At 38.1% G+C, this 9,136-nt stretch overlaps 1 long non-coding RNA gene across 4 annotated transcripts in view; it reads right to left on the minus strand.

Annotated features, from left to right (window-relative positions):
* The window catches only part of LOC139828603 (uncharacterized), a 43,149-nt gene extending 34,751 nt beyond the window's left edge, over window positions 1–8,398 (minus strand). For all 4 annotated transcript variants that reach the window (XR_011740405.1, XR_011740404.1, XR_011740403.1 and 1 more), the window contains exon 1: window positions 8,223–8,398. This is a non-coding gene — a long non-coding RNA (uncharacterized lncRNA). The remainder of the gene's footprint in view (window positions 1–8,222) is intronic.
* Between the last annotated feature and the right edge of the window lie 738 nt (window positions 8,399–9,136).

Consider the following 9,136-nt stretch of genomic DNA (forward strand, 5'->3'; position numbering starts at 1 on the left):
GGATGTCTAAAGCTAAGCAAAGCTATTCTAAGTTACAAACACAGGTGCCTTCAAATACTCCGCTTTCAGTCTATCTGCAGTTTCCTATGAGACTGTGAAAGACGCAGTCACATTTTGATAAGAATTCATTAAGCACCTTAGCAGCCTGGCAATATTAGGTTTACCACAAAGAACATGCAGACAGGTGAACTGCAATTTAAGCAAAATGGTGCTGGAGCCTTGAGTAAAATTACAGGTGTGTGCTACTCTTGCTGTAGAATCAAAAGCAATGCAGAGTGCACCTGGTTTTGTTATACAAACCTTGGCATAGGTTTGCCAAAAGGTTTACAGACCTGTCAAAAAAACAAACAAACAAACAAAAAAAACCAACCAACCAAAAAAGTGGGAAGAGCTTAGGATTTTAAAATAAAACCAGGAGGTTCTACATAGCTCCAAGAGCCAAGATTATTATGGTTCACCATTGTGGGATGTAAGCTAGATGGGTGAAGAGGTACCATAATAATAAAAAATATATTTTAATTTGCAAATGAATCTGTTTTTTCAGTGCTTTAATTTTTTTTTTCTTCTAGTAAACCTTAAATATTTTCATTTAACATCCATTCATGAAGGCAGATGACACAAACATCAATAATGGTAATATTGAATTTGAGTAAAAAAATCAGAAAAATGTGATGCAAGAATATGACAGTGAAAATAAAAATAACATTAAATGACTTTACCAATGATAAAGCCATTTCAAAAATACAGCATTATTTCTGATCACTTTCTATCAAAAGGGATAACGCAGAGATAAATGGAATGCTGATAAAAAAGATTAATTAGAAATAGCCAAAAACCTAAGAAAAAAACCAAACCCAAACCACTCACCTGAAGAGAAGTTGAAAGCACAGGGTTATTTACATTAGAAAGGAGACATAGAAGAAGCACATGATTCAAGCATGAAAACTGAATAGCTGGGAAAGATTGGGAGCTTCACCTAAGAACAAGGGATTTACTGAAATGAAAAGATGGCAAATGCAGAAATGATAAAAAGAAACTTATTATTTTACTTTCGTAATTAAACTATGGTAGAGGGCTGAATACTTTTTTTTTCAGTTTTCCACGTACAGTACGATGTCATAAAAACTGAAGTATTATAAATAAAGTCTCTGTAACACTTTCTATGAATGTTATAAATCTACGAAACATCTTTCAGAGAAAACAAAATAGTTCATTTAAAATTTAATGTGTTGATTTAAATTCTTTCATTGTATAATATGTTAGGTAAAAGTTAAAAAGAAATAATCAAATGCTAACAAAGTGTTCCGGTGATCATAAATTAACATTTTCCATCCAAAAATGAGAACTGTGTATTCTTAAGAATTTTTTATTTTCATTTTTGTATTCCATTTCTTGCAGAATGGAAATTCTAATTTCCAACTACTTTGGAGCAAACTGACACTAGATTTCTTGAAGAGCAAGAATTTAGCTCCATTTAATTTTCTACAAAGAATATCCACATAGAGAGAATGAGAATTAATATTTTGTAAAGAACAGGACTTCCCCTAGTTTCAGACACCCTAAGTTGTTTTCTGGGGTGGTATGTTCTGTTTAGCTACTAAAAGGTTTTCATACCCTCTTCCATAGGGTACAGGAGCCGGTAGGAAGCAGTTCGTGGGAATGGAAGGAGCTCCAGGTTGGGGGTTTCTGCAATAAGAGTGCAAAGGGCTCAAGGCCCAGCTAGACCAGCTCCTCGGCCACACTCTGCTGACGGGAACTCACGAGATCAGGATTTCATCCTGTCTTTTCTATCAACAACAGGGAAACAGCTCCCTGGAATGCTCCCAAAGCCTTGCAACTCTCTTGTGAATGGAGGAAAAAACTGATATCAAAGGAATTCGGCAAAACGCTATGCTTTTGTACCCAAGGACTCAAATCTAGTAACAAAAGTGAGAGGATGAAACCAGAGCCGTAAGTGGAGATAGAATAAAACACATTTTCTGTTCCTTTCAGTCTAAAAAGCCCCATTGTTCGGCCCCTATACTGAAGATGGAGAAAGTACGCACGTGCACCAGATTCACAGATTGAACATTACTTGTAGCTCTTTCAGATGATGAAAAATGCAGATGAGGTCGATAAGATGACTCAGGGGTTTCTGCTGGGTGCTGCAGCATGAACAGGTTGTCTTTCATACAGGACAGAAAGTCAAATTAGGTCCATGTAACTGTTCAAAATTCATTAGAATGACCTTAGTTAAGCTCTGCTTCCATGCATACTATGGTATATGATAATATAGCCTGGAGGAACAGCAGTAGTGGTGGTGGCACTTTCTGAAATATTTCCACTACTTGAAAGCCGTTAGATTTGTTAAAATTTCTAAAAGGATTATAACAGGATGAACTAGGTTTTTCCTTTTACTTTCTCCAAGCCAGTATAATAATATTACACAGAGCTTTTCATCTTCAAAGATCTCTACAAATCTTAGCAATTCACAGTCTGAACAGTTATAAAAATAGAATAAAATTAATTTTTGCTGTCTTGCTAATTTTTCTTATTATTTGTAAGAATTAACTTTAAATAGCAATAACTTCTTTAACTGGGCTGGTTCTGTAAATGTAACATTAAGCTCAAGACTAATGGAGTTTGAACCGTCACATCTCCCATACAGGCATTAGTCATAATAATAAAAAAAATAAAATATTTTCCCTGCTATTCTAGTAGAAGATGGCAGCACTTTTCTTCTTCCGATGTAGACAGCCAATTTATTGTTCTTATATTATTTAAACCACAAGCAGAAATAACATTGAAACAAGTATTATCAAATAAAACATCTTACCAAGTATAACTATATCGAATATCTGTGGCAGATAGAATATGAAGAAGTAGTTTTATTATTCCCCTTCTCATTTCTGAGCAGTTGGTCTAGTAACATACAAAATGGTACCATAACTTTCCAGCCCCTAGTGTGCAACCAGGTCATTTCTCTACTTAAAGGTCTGTGCTTGCCAACTGGGTGCAAGTGCCCTCTGCTCTTGCTCTCTTCAACAGATGCTGAAGGCACCTACCAACTGACAGGACTGTCTTCTGAGCTTTATTTTACATCAAAAAAAAAAGACATTACACAACATGAGGTGCTTCTCAGTGCAAGGAGGGTATTTGCACCCAGGCTGGAATGAAGCAGCTCTGTGTGCGGAAAGCCACACAGGCAGCTTTGCCCACTCATTCCCAACAGCATGTGGGAAGCTCAAAGGCTGCCAGCCAGCTCCTGGAGACCTTACTGATGCAAACCCCTTATTGAAGCTGGAGCACTTTCTGCTCCCAGCACTATTACAAGTGTCCCAGTTTGAACAGTCTAATAATACTTAGCAATGACTTCTTTGAGGCCAAAGAAGGGGTCAGGCTTTTGATGGTCCTAAAACATTTCCTAACTGAGACCTAATTCTGTGGCCCTTTCTTACACTGAGTAGCACTTAGCTGTCCCAGTGATGCCAAGGTGAGATCTTGCACAGATTTGTCACTGCAGAGGCAGATAAAGAAAATGTAGAAATTAAATTTACGCTTAAAAATAACTGGGTAGGGACCAAGCACCCAAGTCTTAGACATCACTCATTCTTCTGTCTTCCTCCACAGTAAGAAGGCATTTCATATCATCAAACTGTCCTTTGCACAAGGGTCCAACCAGGTCCCATGAACATTTCTTGAATGCTAGAAATCCTGCTCTAGAGAGATGGAAGCTGCTGCAAGTCCTCCTCCAGAGCAAGTGGAGTTAGAGTGAGGAGGAGAGAGGCAGGACCTCCTGGTTTCTGGACCAAGACTGGTCTTGTAGCTCAGTGCAGGCTGTGGAGGATAGATAAATGAATAGCAGACTACATACCTAAAATAATAGAAAACAGGAGAGTGGCAGGTCATAAATGTAAAGTCATCTGCAAAGAAAAAAACCCCACATTTTTCTCACAACATCCTTGCAGTATGGCTTTTTTCCTGCCAACTGATTCCAATACTGAACACTAAAGCCTGGGTTCTGGCCTCCTGGTAATAAGTAATTTGCAAGAGCCTGGTCACTGAGAGGTCAGAAAACCATGTAAATTGCTTGGATGGGAAAGCCTCTTTCACAGGAAGAAGCTGTAGGTGGTAGAGAGGTTCCCTGCCACAATTTTGCATTCCCCAGAGACAGTGATATAGAAAGAGACAAGCGAGCAATGCTGATCTTTTCCCATCGGGCACCCTTCGGCTGCCCTCTGTGGCAGGGATGGATGCCAGGTCCCCGGTAAATAGTGAGGGTGGTGTCTATCCTTTATATCAACAGTCTCAACGCAAGCTTTTTTACTATTAGGCAAGCAATTTTTTTGAAACAGGATCCTAAGGCTGAAAATATTATAGTGAGTTTTACCCTGCACCCAGTTGCATGTTAAACTGTCACATGCCCAGAGGGGGGATGAGACAATACAACTTCCAGTACTTGACAAGGTTTCCTTCTGTGGGATTTACCATGGTCTCTGCATTTAATTTCACTATGAATGCAGTCTTGTGATATGGGGAAAAGAGAACCTAACAGAACAGGCTCTGGGAGCTCTTACTTCTTCAGCCAGCATTACTCTCATTGACATGCTGAACCAAGCTGGTGGGTTGATCTGGGGTAGCTCGTTAAAGGGAAAGGTCTAATTCACTGGCAAGAGCCATTATCTCATGCTTTTCACTCCTGGTCTACCCCAGAGGACAAGGAGTTACTCCCCATGGGCCAACTCTTCTCTACTGTGCCACACCATATGCCTCCACCATTCAATCAGCAGACCGCCAGGTTAAATGGCTGGGTCAACATAATGGGAAATACCTCACTAAGGAGCTGATACTGCCGTGATGTGTACAACCAACCATCGAGTAAGTTATGCAGCTTCCTTTCACTTGTCAAACAAACATTTCACATTAAGCATATTGCAAAATGAGCACTCAGCTTTGCCAGATCCATTGTTCAGCTGCATCTCAAATCCTGCTTGTTTAGTATTGGAACTATAGCAATCTTATCAAATAAGATTAAAATATTTTTATCTTTCAAAATATTCATCCTCAATGTTCTACTATAGATCTCACTAAACACACAACAAACCAAAAAATATTTCAGTCAGCACTATACATCATGCTACTATCCAAACACAAATGGCAGAATTAAATGCAGTTGTACATTAATATAGATGTAATACACATCACACCTCCTTTTTAGATACATTTTTCAACCAGCCTTTGTGCTAAGACCAACATAGCTGGTCTGTGTTATTTAATTAATATCAAGGCTCAAAGATCAGCCTTTGCTTTTCTTTAATTTGAAAAAAGAAAAGCCCTTTTTTTCTAGATTAACACAAATATTAAACAGAAAGACTGTGGAACATAAAGGCCATGGGTTGCATTTTGCACAGGATAGGTTCTGGTTGAATGAGATCTGGGACGTGTGCCAAATTAATAGAAAAAATCCTGTTCTTCCTCTCCAATAGCCACAATGTTCATTATTAAGAAAAGCATATGAACCACAGGATTTGATTTTAATAACACCAATGTCTTCATTAATCTGTACTTTCCATTTAGCCTCATTATTGAGTAAATGCTGAGTTAATGCAGCACCTATTATTGTTGGATTTTCCATGAAAAACCTTCTTCCCTCTTACTTTTGATTCATTCAAGGACTATCAGGTGTGTGTGTCATGTTTTTAAACAGGCCATCCACTGTCAATGGCTGTTTTCTTACCGCAGGTTTATGCAGCTACTCCAGTAATGCGCAGTCTACAATGCAGATAGTAACAAAAAAAAAAAAAAAAAAAAAAAAAAAAAGAACAAAACCCTGATAAAACCACTCCTAACTCAAAACCATGTTTGTTTTGGTGTTGTTTAAAATGCTGCCATGTCAAGGAGCCTCTTACTATCACCTGCAACTGAGCTGATCTTTCCTGGATGCTCCATGCAGCCTCCTTCTAAATCAAGATTGCCGATGGCCAACACCGCTTTGTATCTGCCGAACAAATAGTGGCCTTTTGTCCAGCACAAGTTCCTAAACAAACTTAATCTCTCTAACACTGTGACAGATGACATTTAGATGTCCTTGTTACCCTTAAAATGAGTTTTATTGACAATCAGGGAACAAAAAGAAGGCCCAGATAAAGCCCAATGTTTTATAGGCCTGCTAACAACATCTTAGTTCTTAGTGCAGAGGGTGTAGAGAAAGCCCAGAGTTGCCCCCATTTTCCCCTGCTTTGCTATATCACCATGACAACAGATATAGAAATCACTTAGTGACTCCTAGAAAGAAAACACAGTGACACAGTACCCCTTGTATGGCGAATCAAACTAAAGCCTTCATTCAAATGGCTATTCAGCTTGGGCATTCATGTAGAGGATGGGGTGGATTTTACACAGGTAACAACAACAGAAAGGCCAGCAAGCACTCCAGCCACAGCATATGGTAAAGTCTCTGTTTAATTAATGCATCCTCAATAGAATTTATCCATTTTAAATTTGTTTTCTTTTACTTGAAACATCATTAATGTAAAGGGCAACATTAATCAACATCTTGCAACTTAAAAGGGCATTAAAAAGTGATCTTTCCCCCCCTCCTCCCGCAACAGAATCTTTTCAAGTACTTTTGCTCGCTGCGACTGATTCCAGGCACTCAGACTTCATCATAAGGCAAATCTAGAGAGGCCTCTACTGGCCAGCGTCTCCAGCTGCAATTTTTCTAATTTTAAGTGACTTGGGAAAGCAAGCAGCAGAGCAACTACAAGCTTTTATCTTAAAGTTGCACACAGAACGGATTACTGATAAATATATGGTACAAAACATAGGATAATTGTGCTTTTCTGAAGCTATCATGTATGGTATAACTTCACTTTTTTAAAAAAAGTAAGAAGACTGGAAAGATTTATCCTGACTGTGATATATTTGCCTCTATGACATTTTGAGACATTTTAAGATTATAAGTCTAAAAATTAACAGGTAATCATTTTCCTTTGTGCACAGGTGTCCCCTGTTGGGGCTTAGATCCATCTAAATTTGAAATTCTCCTATGCATGTGGCATTTTATATATGCATTTCTCACAACTAGAGTAAAACACGCATCAAAGCTCAGAGAATTTAAATCAAGAGCACGGGAAAAGGAAATTACTGAATGATAGAGGAACCCTGCTTCCCTGGTCTTTCCACAATGACAACACAAAGAATTTCAAAATCCCCCATTTAGGTAAAATTTAACATTCTAGGCAATGGTCAGTGTGCTCTAATATCAGCAGTTCTGGCTGGGAATTAAAAAATATAGTTTTCGCTGTATCCTTTAAACAAATATACAAAGTGTGAGTTTGAAGAAATTTTAAACTAAACTGACTGACTTTCTTTAACTCCTGTTATTCTAGTTATTGACCACAAACCACGGAAATAAGAAATATCTGCTAGGCATAAAATGTGACTTGCTAGATCTTAACTCATTGCTGTGTAGATAGGAAACTTCTTAACACCAAAACACATGGAAAATGGGCATATTGACAAGTCTGGTAAAACAAATCCTGGGACTGAAAGAAGACATTGATACTAGAAAGAAAGTGCAAAATGTTGATGGTGAATATCATTAACCATTGCAGCACTCTTACTTCAGGATGCGGTACGCTGCTCCAAACCCTAAGTCTAACTTACTAAGATTTTTTTTCTGCATATAATACACATTATGGTAATTCCTAATAATAAAAATAATACTTTTTTTTTTTTTTTTTTTGAAGTCTGCAGTCTCTAGTAAGTCCACAGGAAGTCATACCGATTATTTGGATTATAGTTACGGTTAGAATACTTTTAATTCTTGGGTGATCTGTAAATATAACTTTTTTATTTAATAGAAGAAGACTTAATAAATATCATATATCTTAAGAGAGTATTATTTAGTAAAATCTTAACATTTGCACAATAAATCTCATGTTATATAAATTCATCTGTCCTACACCTCAAAGACTATTAAAATGAAAAAAAAAAAAGTTATTCATTACAATATCTCACCGGGTCAGTATAATTTACAAGCACTGCAAGAATAGGAGAAAACCTATTTTAACAAGCCCGGATTAGCTTGTCTTTCCTAAGGTATCCAGCATTCAATGTCTTTTTTAAAGTTTTTTTTTGCCCATACCTCCATATAAGCCACCAGCTAATTTTACCTGTGATTACCTTTCCCCAGAAGACTGGGGGGCAGGGAAGGAAATATAATACAGGTCAATTCCTACCTCATGGTCAATGTAGCCTTTAAAAAATAATCAGCAGATCTGGAGCTCGCCCTGCTGGTCCCAACAGTGACACCTCCTGGGGCCGGCGGCTCCAGGCAGCTGCCAGGTTTTCTCCGCTTTGAAGTCCACGGAGCTCGGCTCTGCAAAGCTGTGCCCGTCCCAGCCCAGAGTTTCTTTGAAGAAACTTTTCAGGACTGAAGCACTGCAGGGAGGAAAAAGAACAATCCTATTTAATTACATCAGTTTAGGGAGGAAAGCACAGGAGCCAGCAGCCATGTGGACGGACAATGTGACACATTAATATTATCCCTCAGGTATTTCATCAAAAAAAGGGGATTCAGTTTTGGAAGTGGTATTCCAGAAATAGTATAGGGATATGTCCAGTGACTGTGCCCACAGTGCATCACTAACATTAGACATTGTGGCTTTCTTGCTTTTAGTGGCTTTTCGTTTGTTTGTTTGTTTGGTGGGGTTTTTGTTTGTTTGGGTGTTGTGGGGTTTGGTGTTTGTCAGATTTGATTTGTGTAGACTGGTTTTATTTTGTTTGTTTGTTTTCTTTTCTTTTTTTTTTTTGGAGGGGGGGAGGGGTGGTGGTGTTTGGGGTTTTTTTTTGTTTGTTTGTTTTGGTTTTTTTGTGTAGTACAAACTCACCTATGCAGAAAAGCTGGAGACACTTAAAATGACAATTTCCACTGGACTCACACCATTTCATATCAGATTTTAAAAAAACATGGGCCAAATAGTTCATGATGTACAGGTCCAGCCCTCTAATCCCTAGGTAATAGGCACACATCTTCAGAAAGCCCACATGCCCAGTAAGGAGTGGGCATCAGAATCAGGTTGTGTAACAAGTCACAGTGTCCTGAAAGGAAATTGATAAAAATGGATTGGAGGAAAAACACATTCTAAATATG

This window comes from Patagioenas fasciata, chromosome 9 (genome assembly GCF_037038585.1).
Source record: "Patagioenas fasciata isolate bPatFas1 chromosome 9, bPatFas1.hap1, whole genome shotgun sequence".
NCBI lineage: Eukaryota > Metazoa > Chordata > Aves > Columbiformes > Columbidae > Patagioenas > Patagioenas fasciata.